Below are 17,724 nucleotides of genomic sequence, written 5' to 3' on the forward strand. Positions count from 1 at the left end.
CTCTAGATGGATGTGTGGGCCCCATCGGGGGGGAGGGGTCCAAGCGAGGGGGCCAGCCTGGATGAGTAAACAAAATCTGCATAATGTCAAAAATGTATATTGCCAGTTTAATATTGCCAGAAAAGAGGGAAGATTTCAGAACTTTTTGGCCACTTCTGCTGTGTGTCGGAGTTTACTTTTAGATACCTCTGCTCAGTTGGCTCCTTGTGTTCCAATATATTCTGGCTCTGTTTTGAACACGCACTGAACAAATAAGATTCTCTTCAACCATTTTGTTTAAAGCTGTGTTATTTCTTATGTGAACATTTTCAGTTCAACAGCTACCAGTATCCAAGATATGGGATTCAAAGCCCCCTCTTGAATACTCTCCTTTAATGAATCTAGCAGCCTTGTTGATGCTCTGCGGTTTGATAGTAATATTTAATTATAATACAGCGCTTATATGATCATCGGTATTTCCTCCAGTTGTTGTGTTTGAACTAAAGAGAGCTCATTGGCATTGTCAAAATAAGTATCAAGGATAAGATATAGGATAGGTATCTTATATGTTATGCTTCTAGCCCTTTTATAATACAGTGCAGAAGATGGGGATGAGCATTTGGATTTGGTGCCTGTTTATGATTAAGAATTTCCATAGCCACCACAGCTCAGTCCAGCTGTTGGTACAGCTGATAATGTCAATGGCTGGTAACATCACAATCTCATAACAGACCTAACCATGTCCATTACACAGTAAAAGGTTAATATTATTCAGGTGGCACGAGATGACACACCTCAATGGAATTAATATTACTTGGTATACTTCATAAGCCATTCAGTTCATTTTGGACAAAAAGCTTTAACCATGAACAAGTTTATTTCTGTGCTGGAATGATTCTGGCTTACTTTACAATTTATATTGAATTGGAGAGACTTAAGGGGTAATGTTCCCTTTAATTTTGTTTGTGTGCCGTCCCTTTAAATTTTGCACATGCGCTGTTTTTACAGTGCAAAAGCTGGTGATCGGCCTGCGCAGGACGTCACAGACACTTTGCATCCGTATGGCTGTGCAGCTTCGAGGGAACATTGCTTGGGGGGGAATTTTAACTCCGAAAAACAGGTGGGTTGGGGTCGGGTGGGAGGTTAAAGTGTTAAAAATTTGAATCCCGCCCCCAACCTGCCCAGCTCTGCTTTTAATGGAGGTGGGACGGGGGAGGGAGTGGGCAGCCAACCCGCTCGCAGGAGGCGGGTTGGCACTTTAAATATTATAATGAGGCTGATTGTCTCATTTTGAATCTCGATTTGAAATTTAACTCTGGGCGGCCGGGTTGCCCAGGCCTCGGGGAACTTACCAGCTAAAAGAAGGCGAGGACTGCTGGATCCAGGAGGTAAGTGCCTTTCCACTTATCTGCTTGATCCAGCAATTTTGCCTCACCAAACTGCCCCCCCCCCGACCAGCCCCCCCGACCATTCCGAACTTGCCCCGATCTCCCCCCCCAGCCTCCAATACCACCCACCACCCCCCCCACCCCCGGCCTCCAATCACCTCCTCGGCCTCCGATCTCCCCTCGCCCCAAGCCTCTGATCTCACCCCAAGGCCTCCAATCCCCACCTCGGCCTCCGACTCCCCCCACCCCCTGATCTCTGACCCCCTCTGTCAATCCTGGCCCTGACACCTTCCAATGGCCCCTGGCCCCCTCCCCCCTCCCACGATCCTCACCCCGACCCTCTCCCACGATCCCTGGCCCCGACCCCCTCTCACAATCCCTGGCCCCGACCTGCTCCCACGATCCTGGGCCCAACCCCCTCCGACGATCTCTGGCCCCGACCCCCTCTGACGATCCTGGGCCCAACCCCCTCCGACGATCCCTGGCCCCGGCCCCCTCTGACGATCCTGGGCCCAACCCCCTCCGACGATCCCTGGCCCCGGCCCCCTCTGACGATCCTGGGCCCAACCCCCTCTGACGATCCTGGGCCCAACCTCCTCCGACGATCCCTGGGCCCAACCCCCTCCGACGATCCCTGGCCCCGACCCCCTCTGACGATCCTGGGCCCAACCCCCTCCGACGATCCCTGGCCCCGGCCCCCTCTGACGATCCTGGGCCCAACCCCCTCTGACGATCCTGGGCCCGACGCCCTCCGACAATCCCTGGCCCCGACCCCCTCTGACGATCCTGGGCCCGACCCCCTCCGACGATCCCTGGCCTCTCCCCCTTCCGACGATCCCTGGGCCCGAACCCCTCCCACGATTCCTGGCCCCTCCCCCTCCGACGATCCCTGGCCCTGACCCCCCTGACGATCCTGGGCCCGACCCCCTCTCACGATCCCTGGCCTCTCCCCCCTCTGACGATCCCTGGGCCCGACCCCCTCTCACGATCCCTGGCCTCTCCCCACTCTGACGATCCTGGGCCCGACCCCCTCTCACGATCCCTGGCCTCTCCCCACTCTGACGATCCTGGGCACAACCCCCTCTCACGATCCCTGGCCTCTCCCCCCTCTGACGATCCCTGGGCCCGACCCCCTCTCACGATCCCTGGCCTCTCCCCCTTCCGACGATCCCTGGGCCCGAACCCCTCCCACGATTCCTGGCCCCTCCCCCTTTCGACGATCCCTGGCCCCTCCCCCCTCCCACGATCCCTGGCCCCTCCCCCCTCCCACGATCCCTGGCCCCTCCCCCTCCCACGATCCCTGGCCCCTCCCCCCTCCGACGATCTCTGGCCCCGACCTCCTCCCACGATCCCTGGCCCTGAACCCCTCCAGCGATCCTTGGCCCCGACCCCTCACATGATCCCTGGCCCCTCCCTCTCTAAGGATCCTGGCCCCCTCCCCTCTCCGACGATCTTGGCCCCGACCCCCTCCCACGATCCTGGCCCCGACCCCCTCCAATGATCCTGGCCCCTCCCACGATCCCTGGCCCCGACCCCCTCCCACGATCCTGGCCCCCGACCCGCACCCACGATCCTGGGCCCGACCGCCTCCCGCGATCCTGGGCCCGTACCCCCTCCCACGATCCCTGGCCCCCGAACTGCACCCACGATCCTCGCTCCAACTCCCTCCCACGATCCATGGCCTCGACCCCCTCCCACGATCCCTGGCCCCGACTCCCTCCCACGATCCTGGCCCCGACCCGCACCCACGATCCTTGCTCCAACTCCCTCCCACGATCCCTGGCCCCGACCCCCTCCCACGATCCTGGCCCCCGACCCGCACCCACGATCCTGGGCCCGACCGCCTCCCGCGATCCTGGGCCCATACCCCCTCCCACGATCCCTGGCCCCTGAACCGCACCCACGATCCTCGCTCCAACTCCCTCCCACGATCCATGGCCTCGACCCCCTCCCACGATCCCTGGCCCCGACCCCCTCCCATGATCCCTGGCCCTGACCCCCTCCCACGATCCATGGCTCCGACCCCCTCCCACGATCCCTGGCCCTGACCCCCTCCCACGATCCTGGCTCCGACCCCCTCCCACGATCCCTAGCCCCGACCCCCTCCGACTATCCTAGCCCCACCCCCTCCAACTATCCTAGCCCCGCCCCCCTCTGACGATCCTAGCCCCGCCTCCTACGACGATCCCGGCCTTCCTCCTCTCTGCTCCCCAGCCCTACCCGCCCGACAGCCAGCCAGCCTCTCAATTTGGATGGCTGCAGGCGGGAGACAGATTAAAAAATATTAACTCAGGCCCTGCCGATAAATTCGTCAGGGCCTGAGGGAAAACCATTCTCCCGGGTTTCCCGTCCGCACCCTGCCCATCCCCATTTACCTGCCTCCAAAATAAAATTCTGGCTTGATCTGAGTTCGTCATACAGATCACTGATGTTAGATTCAATACAGGTGTTCCAATTACCATGGTGACTTCTCCATGAGAGTTTTGTTATTGGTCTGCATTTTTACTTCATTCTTCATGATTTCACCATGGCTGTTCTATCAGCAGAAGGTCAATGTAATGATATAAGGATGTATTGTAATAACATAGGAGGGTAAATTATATGGAAAATCAGCACATATTGAGCCATTTCCAGCCCTGCTTAATATTTGCTTTGCTAGCAGGATTACCTTACATAGAAACATAGAAGCAGGAGTAGGCCATTCGGCCCTTCGAGCCTGCTCCGCCATGCAACAAGATCATGGCTAATCATCCAAACCCTAGCACCCGGTCCCTACACCGACAGCCACGCAAACACGGGGAGAATGTGCAAACTCCACACAGACAGCCACCCGAGGCCGGATTTGAACCCGGGTCCCTGGCGCTGTGAGGCAACAGTGCTAACCACTATGCCACCGTGCTGCCCTTAACACCGTGTTACCTCAGGATTGTTTCAGATAGCAGAAACTGTACCAGCTGTACCAGCTACACTGTCAATTAGACCACGGCAGAGTTAAATTTGTATGAAATTGCCTTGGAATAATGGCTGCAATGTACTTTTATAGCCCACAGTCCTTGCCTGTGCAATGCATTGCTTAGTCCACACTGGTTTATAGCGAACACCATTCTACTTACATCTGAGAGCACTTAGTGTGGTGTATGTAACCTGTTTCACCTTAAGAGAACTACCTTAAGAGATGTACTACTTTCTCTTGGCTGCTGTATACTGTAATACTGTAATACCGGTGGTGACCACACCGGTATATAAGTGTTGTGTAGGGATTTGCTGGGCAGTTCAGCCCTGACCTCCGAATAGTAAAGACCTGTTAAAAGTTATTCTTGTTGTCTGTGTCCAGTGATTGATCCTAAACATAACTGGGACACACAGACTCAACACTTAGAGTAAAATATGAAAGGCTGCTCAAAATGCACCAGTACCTAAAATACTGGCAGTTAAATGGAAATGTTAATGTGACAAAACTTTGGACCTTATTTACTAGATTCAAAAACTCACTGGTGCTTTGTGTTGCCAGAAGGGAATATTTTTCATAAATCTGTTTATGGAGGAAAACCCTCCAAAACTTTCATAGCATTTTTAACCTCCCCGAATCTCTAATTTATTCATTCCTGGGATGTGAGTGTCGCTGGCAAGGCCAGCCTTTATTGCCCAGCCCTAAATGCCCTTGAGAAGGTGGTGGTGAGCTGCCTTCTTGCACCGCTGCAGTCTGTGTGGTGAAGGTACTCCCACAGTGCTGTTAGGGAGGGAGTTCCAGAATTTTGACCCAGTGACGATGAATGAACAGTGATATACTTCTAAGTCAGGATGGTGTGTGACTTGGAGGGTGTCCTCAGTGTGAAGACGGACTTCATCTCCACAAAGACTGCGAGGTGATCACTGCTACCAATAATATCATGGACAGACAGAAAGATTTGCATTTATATAGCACCTTTAATGACCTCAGGACATCCCAAAGCGCTTTACAGCCAATGAAGTACTTTTCAAGTGTAGTCACTGTTATAATGTAGGAAACACGGCAGCCGATTACACACAGCAAACTCCCACAAACAGCAATGTGATAATGACCAGATAATCTGTTTTTGTTATGTTGATTGAGGGATAAATATTGGCCAGAACACCAGGGAAAACTCCCCTAAGCTTCTTCGAAGTAGTGCCATGGGATCTTTTACGTCCATCTGAGAGACCAGACGGGGCCTCAGTTTAACATCTCATCCGAACGATGGCACCTCCGGCAGTGCAGCACTCCCTCAGCACTGCACTGGAGTGTCAGCATAGATTTTTGTGCTCAAGTCTCTGGAGTGGGACTTCAACCCATAACCTTCTGACTCAGAGGCAAGAGTGCTGCCAACTGAGCCACGGCTGACATCTGCATCTGCGACAGGTAGATTGGTGAGGATGAGGTCAAGAAGGTTTTTCCGTCGTGTTGGTTCTCTCACCACCTGACGCAGTCCCAGTCTGGCAGCTATATGCTTCAGGACTACGACCAGTGGTGCTACCGAGCCACTCTTGGTGATCGACACTGAAGTCCCCCACCCAGAGTATATTCTATGCCCTTGCATATCCTCAGTGCTTCTTCCAAGTGCTGTTCAATATGGAGCAGTACTGATTCATCAGCTGAGGGAGGGCGGTAGGTGGTAATCATCAGGAGGTTTCCTTGCCCATGTTTGACCTGAATCCATGAGACTTCATGGGCTCCGGAGTCAATGTTCAGTATTCCCAGGGCCACTCCCTCCCGACCGTATATCACTGTGCCGCCACCTCTGATGGATCTGTCCTGTCGGTGGGACAAGACATACCCAGGGATGGTGATGGGGGAGTCTGGGACGTTGGCTGAAAGGTATGATTCTGTGAGTATGACTATGTCAGGCTATTGCTTGACTAGTCTGTGGGACAGCTCTCCCAATTTTGGCACAAGTCCCCAGATGTTAGTGAGGAGGACTTTGCAGGGTCGACTGGGCTGGGTGTGCCTGTCGTGTCCAAAATTGGTGCCTCGGTTGATGCCAGATCCTAGGTCTGTCTAGTTTTACTCTTATAGCAGTTTGGTACAATTGAGCTTGCTAGGCCATTCCAGGGGGCAGTTAAGTGTCAACCACATTGCTGTGGATCTGGAGTCACATATAAGCCAGACCAGGGAAGGACAGCAGATTTCCTTCTCTGAAGGACATTAGTGAACCAGATAGGTTTTTACAATAATCAGATAGTTTCATGGTCACCATTACTGATACTAGATTTTTACTTCAGCCTTATTTAATTAACTGTATTATAAATTCCCCAGCTGTCAGTGATGGGATTTGAACTCATGTTTCTACAGATTATTAGTCCAGATCTCTGGATTACTAGTCCGGTAACATAACCACTATGCTACCATTTCCTACAATTGTTTCTGGGCCGCTTCATCAGCTCTGCTTGACTAGCACCAGGTACCTTACCTTCTAGAAAATTACAAGGTATTCACCCACGCTACTGTCTTGGATGGCCACGCTATATGACGTATACTTACCAGAAGCCCAATTGAATCAATTTTTTCCAGATCATTTTCTTTATAATACATGTAACACGAAACCCTATAGAGATTGATCAAGTTTTTTAGACTTTTTTTGTTCCTGTGAAACTGTAAACCTAGGCAGAAGTTACTGCCAGCCGCCTTTGCTTCTCTGTCATGCGAGAAAACAGCCAGAATTTGACTAATTACAGGGCCAAAAAACACCAGGGAATCAAGCATATTAAAACAGCTTATTCTGATTGATTTGAAATGGCACAACTTGAGAAATGTCTTGGCAGCAAAACATATATTTTGTAAGGGATTGTTTAAAAAAAACTTCTCACTTCTGATGTAGCAGATGATTTATTACAATCCACCATACACTAACAACAACAACAACAACTTGTATTTATATAGCGCCTTTAACGTAGCAAAACGTCCCAAGGTGCTGCACAGGAGTATTTTAAGACAAAAAATTTGACACCGAGCCACATAAGGAGAAATTAGGGCAGGTGACCAAAAGCTTGGTCAAAGAGGTAAGTTTTAAGGAGCGTCTTAAAGACACTAAACAGTGCCTGGCTATCTCTAAAAAAGAAATTGCATAGTTTTATTCCCTCCTTGCCTGAAGGAGCTAACTCGTGCTGAGGTTCTACGGGTGCCAGATGTGCACCAGTCCCAACTCTAGATGAGCTCAACACAAATCAGGGATCAATCCTCGCACCTTCTTGGACCTGCATGGCTCACATCACATTGGGCAGTGCCTTTACCCAGTGAGTCAAAAAATGCTTCTGATTAGTATTTTTACACAAGCTTAATTTTATAAAGACTACAGATTTAGGAGGGACACTTACTAAATGGAAAAAAATCCTATAGGGCTTCGAAATACTTCCAGAAAATTTCATTATATGATATGCAGCACAAGATTCTATGGGACTCTTTTATAATGAATAAACTGGGGATATTTTAGTACAGGCAACCCACATGTTGGTATGTGAATGACAAATAGAATTCTCTGAAAAACACCTGAGTGTTGATGATGCTATTTTGTAGCTTACACAATTTTCACTTGCCATCCTTTTCCATAACGCAATATACTTTTATTGTTTCTCAAGTATTAGTCAGCACTGGATAAAAGTCAGGGTAATTTCTGACTGTACTTTTGCTAATAGAGCCCTCCTTTCCCATAGCAGCTTTCATTAAGAAATCCAAAGTTCATCTCCCGTCACAACTCAAAGTGTGTGCCGACAGGTTCCTCTGCTGGCAGTACTTTCTCGACACAATTGTATGATTCCAATTAACAACTCAGCTCCATTCCTGCGCACAAACTTTTTGCCTCTAGTCATATCTTATTTGCTGACTGAATAAATGCAGATTAATGCTCGTCTAAATTATGAGAAGTGAGTTTCTGAAGCAGATTCCCACTGACTCTAATCTCTGGAATGCTGACTCCCTCCGAGGTCAGTAATTGGGCTTTTTGGTGTTCTCCACAGCAACTTGCCTAAACCAGTCTCAGGCCCATTCTAATTTGCAGTATCAATTCTACTTGACAGATTTCTTGGAAATGCTAATCACGGGTGTGCAGTTTAGTATGTAGTTACTTAATCCAATGATAATACTTTATATCGGGTCTGCATTTGTAAATTAAATAACAAAATCTATAACTATTAAAAATTAACATCATTTGAGACGAAACACCAGAACATGTAAATGCTGCTCTTTTTAACATAAACCTGTTAATTTTGTATCAGATATCCTTCAATTTACAGTTACAAAGTAATATTTCAACAGGTATACTTGTTGTCTGAACCCTAAAATTCTCCAAACATACACTGTGGGGGCAATTTTGAGGGCCTCAGCCTGTCAAGAACGGAGTATTTAAGCCCCAAAAACAGTGGTGCGATACTTACTGGGTACCCATGGGTACCAGGCATTCAATTTCATGACCACCAGTCATTAAATGAAAGCTGGTGAGTGGCAATTATTCCCAGATTTTTGTGGGGCCAGGAGGAGCATTCACAACAATCTTGCCACCAGCTGCTAGCCTGCCTGTACTTCTCGGATGATTCATTCCCCCACCCCCCACCCCACCTTTCACCAGCTCGGTTCAGTGGAGAAGCTGCAAGATTTCCCGCCCTTCCTAACCGGCGAGCTGCCTGTGGGTGCTGGAATAGCGTTCACATCTTCACCGGTTGTAAGTAAATGAGGCCCGGTCTTCAAAATGGCTCGGGCCTCATGCTGAGAACATTGTGGGGGCAACACAATCAGACCGCCCACCACAAACCCGATGTCCACATGAATTTAAAATCCCTCCCTTCTGAGTCCTAAGTGGGGGGGGGGGGGGGGCAGAATTGTGACAGAGAGGGACTTCCGTTTGTCACTTAGTCAAATAGTCAGTCAGCAAATACGATACGACAGCAATGGAGTGGAATTGTTAATTGGAATCACACTGTTCTGTAGAGAAAGTGCTAAATCACAGGGATGGAATCATTTGAATGATCGGGGTGAGTGACTGATGGCTGCAGAGATCCAACAGAGGTGCTCACCCCATTGTGCTGCTGGAATTCCAGAGCAGCACCTGGCTGCTCCAAGAAGGGCAGCCCGAGATCCTTATGGGGCCAAAGTTTACTGCAGATTTTTAAAATTCCATGCAGGGAACATTTGCCCAGTGTGACTTCCTCAATGGAAAAAAGGCGCAGTGGATAGAATTGTGTGGAATCCCGGGAACACCCCCAAATATCCTCCACAAATGTTTCTGGGACATAAGATAAGTGGACAGAATGTGTGCTCCTCCAGGTGGAATTTGCGGGTTAAGTTAGATGGGGCGGAACCCCAGTGGACCCAGGTTCAACCCCAAATTTAGGCCGCCTCCCCTCACCACAACTATGCCTGAATTCTGCCCTGCACACTACCAAAATCTGCAGTTGTAAAGCGTCATGGCAGCCGATTTGGACTTGTGGCAGACTTTACCACCTGTGACCCAGCTCTCACAGGCAGCTCGCCATGCAGAGGGGGCGGTAGGAAATCCAGCAGTTCCTATGTGAAGCTGAACCACAAGTAATGACTTAATGGGGGATGGGGGGAGGAGGCCTTCTCTGGAGGGGGGCAGCAGGTGGGAAAACATTTTATAGGCCAGGAGGAAGATTGATGCTCCTTCTGGTCTTACAGAAATCTTTAAAAATTTTACCTTTGCCCTTTTTCTTAAAGGCCTGTAGCAATCCCTTTATGGACCACTGATTAGGCCATTCTATGCCCCCTGGTAGCTGGAAATTGCCTCAGGAATATATGTCATAGGATCCCAATTTACATATGGTAATGAGGCGCCTGCCTGTTTCAGGCAGGTGTTCTGGCCGCCCTTCACAACGCACCTGACAAAATTACGGCGGGTGTTATTTACACCAGTGTGGTTATTGGCAGGTTTTAGACAGACTGAAATGGAAGTGAGCTGGTCACACCAATTTTTGCGTTGCGCTCATTAGGATGCCTTCAGATGCAAATTTAGATGAGTGTTGGGAGCACACTAGTGTGCGAGTGGAAAATTGTGTGTAAATGAAATGTAATGGGTAGAGACAATAAAAGAAGTGAGCCACAATAGGGTGACAAAAATTCTGAAAGGTTTTGGAGAACTTCATCTCAACTGATTAGAGGCCTTTGCCAAGGCGGAAGGACCAGGAGACTAAGAGACAGACACAAATGAAGGAAAAGTAAACCCCATGTACAGGTAGCCGTGTGCAGACAAGCAGTGGAGCAATGCACCACTCTGTTTGATGGCTGCAGACATGGAGATGGTGCTGCATGAGGTGTTGTAATGACAGGGGCCCCCGTGTGCCATTCTACAGCACTGGTCCCATATAAGAGCATTGCAACAAGGTTCAGGCCACAGCTGACCATTACTGTCACTGGATGTGCCAGCCCTTTGAAGTATGGTAGCTGTGTGTGTCCTTGCAACAGCTGGCACTGCACTGCATCTGCTTCTTAGCTGAGGAGACAGTTCCTTATGGTCATTGCCAGGTAAGTATACCAGAGGCTGCAGAAATGCTTGGTGGCATTTTGGCAGGTGTGGCTAATCGGGCTACACTGGCTCTTGATCATGCCTCCCTTCACACAGTGCCACTGAAAGAAGGGCAGTCTGTGATTAGGCATCCAAATAATATGATTAGTTAAGCATTCACATATCTTAGTGATGCCATCAGGTCTGCTGTCCCAGCTTCATTTGGCGATAGGCAACACAGCATGCATTAATCATCTGCCAAAGTGAGATATCTTCACCTCAGTCTACAGATGCGTGGAACTCCGAATGGCTTGCCCTCCTTCCAAATATGCCGGATCTAGTTGTAAGTTTATTTATAATAAGCAGATTTGTGTATCCCATGTTTCGAATGATTGTATAAAACAGCAATCCACAGTATCTCTTTTAATAAGAAGCTGGCAATGGGTGCCCATCTTTTTGTGTACAGAACAATACATAGTGCACTGTTCATTTAGTCAATGTGCTGGAGTAGAAGAGGCCTTGGGGGGAATCTTTGTAATCTCACATCATGTCACAGCCCCTGAATAGCTGTCGCTGAGAACTTTGCTACAGACTAATGATTTCTGAGGTCAGACTGGAAGGGTTTCCAGTGTTTGCAGCCGTAATCCTGTGCCAGGGGCTGGTGTGCTCCACTGGACCCTTCCTCACAGCTTCTTGCAGGCTGCAATTAAACCCACTCTAATCAGGTCTTTCAATACACAGAACCATGAGGTTAAATTATATGCTTTCTATGGACTTTCTGTTGTCAATAGAAAATCTTTCTTGTGTGCTCTTCCGTGCTTCACCTCCCCCTTAATTACTACTTTAAGTGTGTGTTATCAAGGCACCTTCCTAGATTTGTTTTTAATTTGCTTTGTTTGTTTCAGTACTGCAGCCTGTTGAAAGATGTCTTCACTTGGGAAAGTGCATATCATTTATTAGTTTAATTTTTCCAATTACCCCACAGACAGGAACACGTAAAATATAAAGGAATTTTTTTGACAAGAGGTGAAAAACAAAAATTATTTTTAAAAGGATGAAATTTAAACCATTGAAAAATTGGACCCACACAACAATGTAACACAAAGGGCCATTCAGTGAAAGAAAATGTGGGTTCTTACCTTTGCATCATTATGTGCTTAGGTCAAGACAGTATGGGACAAATTATCCAAACAAAATTGCTATTGTGATGCAGAATAAAAGGCAACACTGAAAAACGTTAGCACTTTCATTTGCTAACATCTGCCCAGTGCACTGTATTTTCCTTTTCTCTGGTTCAGGTTTGACCTCATTTCATTTTTGGCAATGAAAAAAAATCTTTTACGGCCACCGAACAATTGACCAAGGACTGGGAAAAGGCTGCTTGCTTGGCAGGCTTAGTTGGGAACCTTTTAAATTGATGACATTTCCAGGTTGGAGTCTGCCTTAGCCTCATGAGTCTATCTTTGAGTCAAGGCTCACAAGAGATAGATGTGTTGAGCACAAAGCTAATTCCACCCAATCGACAGGTAGGCACCCTGCCTAAGTGGGAACCCAGTTTCCACCACTACCCCTTTTCCCAGTTACCACTTTCCCCAGACTTCTCCTATTTTCTACTGTTGATTGCATTCTTGCTCCTTTTCTCTTCTCCTTTTACTTGTGTTCAGTGATTTATAGCACAGTGACGTCGCTGGTAGTACTACTCTGCATAACCAGATACTGCTTTGCATTCATAACGGTCTCACCACGAACACTTGTTTCTATTGCAAAAGTTTTCCATGATTACCGCAGTATGTTATCCAGTTTTAGAGACTGCACACTTTTCTACTATGCAGACTGGCTTTGCATTCCTATTGATTTTTGAGGAACATTTTCTCCTCCATCTTTATCCTCAAGATCATCACTATTCTCATTCCTGTCATACATAAACATAAATAGATATTGTAAAGAACTCAGGGCCAATAAAATCTACTTGCCCTGCAGCAAGTATGTGCCTTATTAGGTGAATTGGCAGACACATTTATGTTCTATTGCCGTAATTTTTAAATGATTGCAAAGCTCCCCCAGTAGCCATGGAGTAAAGGCATCTCCTGGTGTAGTACTCGAGCATACTGGCCGAAAAGTTCCGGGTCCTGTCCCCAATGACAATTTGGCTCAGCACCCCATAGCTAGTGAGGAGAAGAATCAGCCAGGGTTCCTGCTCTGGTATTCTATCCAGAGACTCCTGCTGTTAAGAGCACATTGTGGATATCGGCCCCGAATCTTCTCAGGGCCTGCGGCAGAGTTCTGGCATAAAAGAGGCAGGGGAGGACTTTTTTTCTATTCGTTCATGGGATGTGGGCATCGCTGGCAAGGCCGGCATTTATTGCCCATTCCCTAATTGCCCTCGAGAAGGTGGTGGTGAGCCACCTTCTTGAACCGCTGCAGTCCGTATGGTGAAGCTACTCCCACAGGGCTGTTACAGAGGGAGTTCCAGGATTTTGACCCAGCAACGATGAAGGATCGGCGATATACTTCCAAGTCAGGGTGGTGTGTGACTTGGAGGGGAACTTGGAGGTGGTGGTGTTCCCATTCCTATGTGTGGATGTTGGACGAGGAGAGAATGGAACATTGTCATGATATCCATCAACAATCGAATATTCTGCTGACACTCTCTATCTAGGTTCATGGGCCTAGAAATTCATTGACGCCACTTTTGGGGCGCTAAAGTGGGGCGTCCGCTAAAGTTTGCGGCCGCTGCCAAATCTATGCCACTTCTCCGATATTCATTAGTTTCGCCCTACTAGTTCGGGCGAGCGCTAAAACTGCTGCTGGACGCCTCTCTTTGGGCGCTAAGCCGGAGGTGGTGATCGATAGCGCCGAGGCCGGGCGCAGCGCAGGTGCGGCCATCTCATGATTGACAGCAGACACCCTGGCGCCGGCCAGCTCTTAAGGGGGAAGGGTCGACTGTGTCTGCTGCCACGCCCTGGATAGTGGAGCCCTCCAGCTAGGCCTGAACACTGCTGCTGGACCCAAATAGCGCCTGAAGACATGGAGAAGGCCCGTGAACGTGCACAGCGCTTCTCAGAGCGTGATCTGAGTGTGCTGCTTGCTGCTGTGGAGAAGAGGCGCCATGTTTTGTACCCGGACAATGGCAAGAAGGCAACGGTCCGCGTCTACAGGAGAGCCTGGAGGCATGTCGCCAGCAAGCTGTCAGCCAACAGCGACGTCCCCAGGACCGGTGCCCAATGCCGCAAAAAGTTAAATGACCTCACACGCATTGTCAGGGTGAGTACCCTTTCCAATGACCTCCTCATCCTTGCATGTGCACCTCACATTATGGGCAAAGGGACCTGAAAGCTCTAATGGCCAGCCTTCATCCAGCAGCTATGGGACAGGCATGAGCATCAATTGCACATTCTGCACTTAACACACTGGCCAAGCTATTCCACCATGGGAGGCATTGCACACCAGATCATGGCGACACACTGGCCAGGCTATTCCATCATGGGAGGTGATGTAAGAAAAAGGAGTCTTACCATCAAGTAACTTTAAAGTAAGCTTTAAGTAACTTATAAACACACTATATACAAGAGAGGTCTTTACCATGCCTCTGGTAGAAGCCTCTTACAATACTGAACAGACCAGTATTTATACCAGTCCAACAGGAAGTGACATATGACAGGAAGTGAGGTATGTACACAGTTCATAGTTCATAGTTCACAGTTCACAGGAAGTGATGACATAACTTCCCGGAAGTTATTATTATTATCACAGGAGGCATTGCACACCAGATCATGGCGACACACTGGCCAGGCTATTCCACCATGGGAGGCAGTGCACACCAGATCATGGTGACACACTGGCCAGGCTATTCCACCATGGGAGGCAGTGCACACAAGATCACGGCGACACACTGTACTTAGAGGCCGTCCTTTCTCTTGCAGGCCAAGCTGGCGAATAATCGCAAGAGCCGGACTGCGACCGGGGGAGGACGACCCCATATCCAGCCACTCACCGACCTGCAACATCGCGTGGAGCGCCTCATGGGTGGCCGGGTGATTGGGCCCGTTGCATGTGGAGATGCCGACCCTGTTCTGGGAAGCAATGGTAAGGACATCACCTTTTGCGCCTCTCTCGTCCCACTTGCGCATCAGATCTACATCCTTTGCCACTGTCCGACCAATGCGCTGAATGCCACCACTCATGCATCCCGCACTGACGCCCTCTCCTCACTCTAAAGCTACTCTTGTGCCTTCCTGCTTTCAGATGGTCAAGAGGAGGTCCCTCAACTTGCCAGTGACAGACCCTCCGAGGAGGAGCAGGAGGAGGAGCAAGAGGAAGGCGGCCCATCAGGGGAACCCTCAGCCGCGGCCACCCAGGCCAATGTAGGGGACACGTCTTCCCTGGAGGGCAGCGTGGCGGAAGTGTCGAAGGGGAGGGGAGCTCCTGGGACCTGCGTGCTGCAGAAAGGCGGGAGGGGGGTGGAAGCTCGGCGGCCTTCTCCCCAGAGAGGGGATGCGTCGGAGGGGAGTCCAATTGCTGGGCCCAGCGGCCTCCAGCAACACAGGAAGGGTCGGCCAGCTCGGCGGCCTTCTCCCCAGAGGGAGAGTCCGGCCTCCAGTCAGGAGATGCTCTTCGCCGAGGAGATGGAACGCCTCGAAGACTTGTCCGCGGACTCGGAGCGCCGGCACACGGAGCTCATGGCGGCAGTGGCACGGTTGCCTGAGTCCATCGATTCCCTCTCTCGGAGTGTGGCCGAGTTCGGGCCCTTAGAGGCCACCAGTCGGGTGGAATACCGGGCAGACCTGTCAGCGACTGGCCAGGTGATCAGTGGTGCCGTCCAGTCACTGGCTACTCTGCTGTGGTCAGTGAACAGGTCAACACGGGCACTCACTGCTGCCACACTCGCTGTGTCAGCCAGGCATCGCCAGGGCACCCGGCGCGCTGCAGCAGCACAGCGGTCTGTCCCTCGGCAGATTGGTGCGCATGCTGCAGTGCTGGCCCGGGCGAGTGCCAGTGTCTCAGGCGACCAGCGAGCGCCTGCCATCCGCCAGCTTGCCCCCATTCCTCCAGCCGCCACTGCCACTCCCCCAGTGGAGCTGCCAGGAGTTGCTGCAGTGACTGATGCTGGCCAGCCACAGCTGCAGCAATCAACAGCCGCCCGCTCGACGGCCAGACCTCGACTAGGCCGACCCCCAAGGGCATCTGCCGTCACGACATGTGCCCCTCAGGAGCCTGCCCCCAGCCTTGCAGCAGCCAATGGCCTTACTTTGAGGCGGAGCAGCAGGGCGGGCAGGGGCCACCCAAAGATGGCCAAGGCATCGCCCTAGCGGGCCAAATAGTCGAATGTGTGGCCATTTGTGTTTGTTTCTTGAGGCCGAGAATTGGATGTTTGTTTTTTGAAGGCCGATGATGTGATGTTTGTTTTTGACGAAGGCCGAGAATGACGGCCATTTTAGTTGCCCTCTTTTGTTAATCCTCTCCAGGTTGTGGGAGCGAGTAATGTGTTTGAGTGTTTTTTGGGGGTTTCGTCTGTTTTTGGTTTTCATGTGGGAAGGGCCCAGAGTTTGTACAATAAAGCATTTTATTTATTCACATTGTCCATGTTTGATCTTTGAAGTGTTTGTTGCCTTAACCGGCTGAGGGCTTGCGGAGCGGCTGCAATCATGTTCTATCATTGGCACAAGCCATTCCCTGGCAGGGGGCCTAGAAGTGACGTTCAATAAGCCACCGACGGGCGGCCCTTGGACCTTGTGCGTCCCTCCTGGGCTGGTACTCCTCGTCCTCGTCGTCCTCATGCTCCTCCTGCTCCTCCTCCTGAGGTGGTGGTCCAACGTGAGGTGGCAGTGCCTGAGTCCTGCGGATAGCCAGGTTGTGCAGCATGCAGCAAACGACGACGAATTGGGAGACTCGATCCTGCGAATACTGGAGGGCTCCCCCGGAGCGATCGAGACAGCGGAACCGTTGCTTGAGCACGCCAATTGTTTGTTCTATGAGGTTCCTCATCGCTTGATGGCTCTCGTTGTATGCCTCTTCAGCAGGGGTCGTGGGCGCGCGGAGTGGGGTCATGAGCCAGGTACACAAAGGATAGCCTTTGTCCCCGATAAGCCATCCTCTTGGGGGAGGCTGTGCCTGGAACATGTCAGCCACAGTTGTCTGTCGCAGGATAAAGGCATCGTGGCTGCTGCCTGGAAAGCGGGCATTGACAGCTAGGATGCGCTGCCTGTGGTCACACACCAGCTGTACATTGAGGGAATGGTAGCCCTTCCGGTTGCGGTACTGCTCGGCATGCTCAAGAGGTGCCCGCAAAGCCACATGCGTGCAGTCAATGGCGCCCTGCACCATGGGGAAGCCCGCTATTCTTGCAAACCCCACTGCACGCTGCTGCTGCTTGTCCAGGGTCATGGGGAAGGAGATGAATTGATGTCTCCTTCTGAAAAGGGCTCCGGTCACCTGGCGGATGCAGCAATGCACGGCGAACTGGGAGATGTTAGCGATGTCCCCAGTAGCGGATTGGAAGGAGCCGGAGGCATAGAAGTTGAGAGCCACCGTCACCTTCACTGCCACCGACAGAGACGTCCTGCGCATCAGCTGTGGCTGCAGATCTCTCTGAAGCAGCCGGCAGATGTCTGCAACCACCTCCCTTCGGAATCGCAGCCTCCTAACATACATCGCGGCAGACATGGTCAGATAGGAGGTCTGCTGGCGGTATACCCTGCGTGGGTAAGGCCTCAGTTGGCGACGCCTGTTGCCCCCTCTGCGTCTAGCCAGGGCTGCCACTCTCTCACGGCGTCTGTAAGCCCTTCTGGCATAAGGCTGAAATTCAGCGTTGCCACCCAATGCAGCCCCCATTATATGCTGGCAAACACTGAGCTCTGAATGAAGGCAAAGATAATTGGTAAGCTCTGGCC

The sequence above is a fragment of the Somniosus microcephalus genome, chromosome 1 (genome assembly GCF_052327205.1).
Source record: "Somniosus microcephalus isolate GS21.2 chromosome 1, FLI_Smic_1.0, whole genome shotgun sequence".
Classification (NCBI taxonomy): domain Eukaryota; kingdom Metazoa; phylum Chordata; class Chondrichthyes; order Squaliformes; family Somniosidae; genus Somniosus; species Somniosus microcephalus.